Source organism: Gadus morhua, chromosome 6 (assembly GCF_902167405.1).
Source record: "Gadus morhua chromosome 6, gadMor3.0, whole genome shotgun sequence".
NCBI lineage: Eukaryota > Metazoa > Chordata > Actinopteri > Gadiformes > Gadidae > Gadus > Gadus morhua.
In genome coordinates, this window is record NC_044053.1 from 27,727,901 (window position 1) to 27,732,169 (window position 4,269).

The following is a 4,269-nucleotide window of genomic DNA, read 5'->3' on the forward strand; positions in this document are numbered from 1 at the left end:
GTGCACTTCACCAAGCCAGACTGTTGCTGTGGGTTTGAACGGTCACAAGAGGTGAATTGATGAAGCGCACGTTATACAAGGACTAATGCTTTTCCCGTAAAGAAGTCAAACGGTGAGTGAAAAACAAATAAAAATGAGCGAGATATAAAACTCTTTATATGTAGTAGGCCTATTCGGCATATTGAACCGTCGGCCTAATGCGCCTCCTTTTTGAAAAGTCGGACAAACGGACCTTCGGAGCAATGGGTTTCGTTTTCGGTACATTGAACCGTCGGCATAGTGGCATGTCGATCTAATGGGAAATATTTCGGACCATTGAGACGTCGGAACAATGAGGTGTCGGAATTACGGGCAGGCCCCGACACGGACACAGACACACTCCAGCAGCTCAAGAGTCAAAGTAGAGCAAAAGAGAGATTAACAGTAATAAGTACACCGGATACTGGCTCAGTATGAGTATAAGTACACAGGGAACTGGCTCAGTATGAGTATAAACACAGGGTACTGGCTCAGTATGAGTATAAGTACACAGGGTACTAGCTCAGTATGAGTATAAGTACACAGGGTACTGGCTCAGTATGAGTATAAACACAGGGTACTGGCTCAGTATGAGTATAAGTACACAGGATACTAGCTCAGTATGAGTATAAGTACACAGGGTACTGGCTCAGTATGAGTATAAACACAGGGTACTGGCTCAGTATGAGTATAAGTACACAGGGTACTAGCTCAGTATGAATATAAGTACACAGGATACTGGCTCAGTATGAGTATAAGTACACAGGATACTAGCTCAGTATGAGTATAAACACAGGGTACTGGCTCAGTATGAGTATAAGTACACAGGATACTAGCTCAGTATGAGTATAAGTACACAGGATACTGGCTCAGTATGAGTATAAGTACACAGGATACTAGCTCAGTATGAGTATAAGTACACAGGATACTGGCTCAGTATGAGTATAAGTACACAGGATACTAGCTCAGTATGAGTATAAGTACACAGGGTACTGGCTCAGTATGAGTATAAACACAGGGTACTGGCTCAGTATGAGTATAAGTACACAGGGTACTAGCTCAGTATGAATATAAGTACACAGGATACTGGCTCAGTATGAGTATAAGTACACAGGATACTAGCTCAGTATGAGTATAAACACAGGGTACTGGCTCAGTATGAGTATAAGTACACAGGATACTAGCTCAGTATGAGTATAAGTACACAGGATACTGGCTCAGTATGAGTATAAGTACACAGGATACTAGCTCAGTATGAGTATAAGTACACAGGATACTGGCTCAGTATGAGTATAAGTACACAGGGTACTGGCTCAGTATGAGTATAAACACAGGGTACCGGCTGAGTATGAGTATAAGTACACAGGATACTAGCTCAGTATGAGTATAAGTACACAGGGTACTGGCTCAGTATGAGTATAAACACAGGGTACTGGCTCAGTATGAGTATAAGTACACAGGGTACTAGCTCAGTATGAATATAAGTACACAGGATACTGGCTCAGTATGAGTATAAGTACACAGGATACTAGCTCAGTATGAGTATAAACACAGGGTACTGGCTCAGTATGAGTATAAGTACACAGGATACTAGCTCAGTATGAGTATAAGTACACAGGATACTGGCTCAGTATGAGTATAAGTACACAGGATACTAGCTCAGTATGAGTATAAGTACACAGGATACTGGCTCAGTATGAGTATAAGTACACAGGATACTAGCTCAGTATGAGTATAAACACAGGGTACTGGCTCAGTATGAGTATAAGTACACAGGATACTAGCTCAGTATGAGTATAAACACAGGGTACTGGCTCAGTATGAGTATAAGAACACAGGATACTAGCTCAGTATGAGTATAAGTACACAGGATACTAGCTCAGTATGCGACCATACTGCCCCCCCCCCACCCCAGGCTCCCCTGGAGGGGGGGCGTTGGAGGCGGTCCTGGAGGTCAGCCCTGTGGTGCAGAGGATATTATTTAGATACAGAGCTCCGGGACTCCCGAGCGCCCCGAGCGTTCTAGAATATTTACAGAACACGGCCAAAAGCTGTGTGCGCCTCCCCGCTGCGGTACATCCACTGTAGACACTGTTGTTCCGGTGATCATTTGAAGCAGCTTTTGGATGTCATCACAGCAGAAATTAAAAAGTCAATTTAAGACTGGACAAATCCTGTTCAAGGCAAAAAATCAACGACTCATTTGTGGAATTGTTTAGAACAGGAAGTAAGCTTAGCACAAACATAACTCAGTTTTGAAGGAGGTACAAAAACACTTTTTCTGAACGTATCGGGAGGTGTGTAGGTGAAATTGAGTACAACATTAGCTACACTGATTGTATTAAGATAGGTGATTTTGGGGTTTTGTTTTCTTCTTTGTTATAGTTTTTTTATAATATTAGAGTATTGTATAAATAAAAAATAATTTGATGCATATTATGTAAATAGTTGTTTAGAACTGATAAATTCATGGCAGATAATTATGAGCAGTTGAATGAGGGGGAATACATAAGCTTCGGCTTCCTTCCACTCCTTTTCGGACATCTAAAGCAGTCTACATTTATTTTATAAATATTGTTAATGACACTTTATAATTATTGCCGTTTCATGTTATGTGTATTTGTATGACGTGTCATACTTGTTTATTTTTTTATTTTTTGTTCGCAATAAAGACGATAGAGCTGTGGATGTCCACGGGCTGTGGATGTCCACGGGCTGTGGCGCACACAGAGGACGACGCCGTGGAAGCGTATCGCCCGCCGTGGGGCGCAGCGAGGCCCCCTCCCCCTGAGAACTCTCTGCCCAAAGCGCTTTAAAGAGAAACCTGGGGGGGTTGAATCCCAGCTGAACCCGCGGGCTGCTCTTCAACGAATGCGTCCCTCTGACCCGCGGCCGCCCACTGCTCCGGGAGTGACGGTGTTACACCGAAAAATGATCAGCTGCCAGAAAGTGATTTCAGCCGCGGGAGCGCGCACAGCCTGTTAAAGCCAGGCTATATCGCCTCGAAACGTGTGGGCGGCAGCAAAGTCTCATCAGTCATACTAGTCAATAGCGCTACAGGACTATTGCCCGCTGTATTAACACAGATATGTATTTTAAGGTGACAAGACATCGACGTTGTAGGGGGATCAGAAATATAATTTTAACTGCAAGATTCGGCTTGAGATCATTTTCTGGGTTCGATCCCCAAAGCCCACAGTCTAACACGTAGCATTCTACACAGCAGGAATCAAAATGATTCAATAGAAATTTTGACAAATTGCAATGCAGTCATACATTTAATAAGGTTTGTAACCATGTGGTTTCACAGGAGACAAACCATCACCCTATTTATATGATTCAAAGTTATTCATATTTTTGATCCATCACGGATCAGAGTGGACTACAGTACCTTAGTCGTCTTCCTGCTGTAATGAAGTGAGCCACACCAAACCGTCCGACTCATAACAAAGAAACTATGAACCAACCAGTTGGACCAGTTCCCCTCCCAGTTCATACTCCTCCCAGACATGAACTCACATGCTAAGGTGGCTGATCCAAGAACAATAACTTTATTAAAATAAGAACGATGGACAGAGAGCTGTGATGTGTAGAAGCTCAGAGAAAACCCAAGAGACACTTGATGGTTCAACCAGCATGTAGAGACACTCAGTCACTGAGTCAGCTGCTTCTGTACAGCAGAACCAACAGAACAAAGATACCATGTTAAAAAATTAAGTAGAAAAGGCTTCCTCTGCTCTGTGTCTGCTGAACACCTCCATGTACATTCCTCCTCCGTCCTTTAAAGACATCATCACCTTGTTTATATGAACACTTTATTTGCGGCAGTGTTATGTATGAATCACTAGAATCAATAGATGGATAATTTCTCTTTTCAGAAGAGCAGAGTACTGATTAGAGTGTCGTCAGAGTACACGATACTCAGTACAAGATACTCAGAGTACAGAGTACTCAGTAAGGGTTAGCATGTTGTACTGGCGTGTGATTCTATAACAGACAAGGTATTTAGTTTACTATTTCCTTCATTCATTCCTCTTAAATGAGTCACCTCGTTGGGTTGGATTCATCTTGTGTTTATCCTTCCTCACACCCTTTACTGGGTGTGACTTACACCCTGTACTGACAGGTATGGAATGGCCAAGGCAAGACGCACACACGCACACACACACATTATTCTATCTGGATGAGATACTCTCATGATTGTGTGAGGGTCACCTGCTACTGTTTGTGCAGAAACAGTTTTTTTTAACC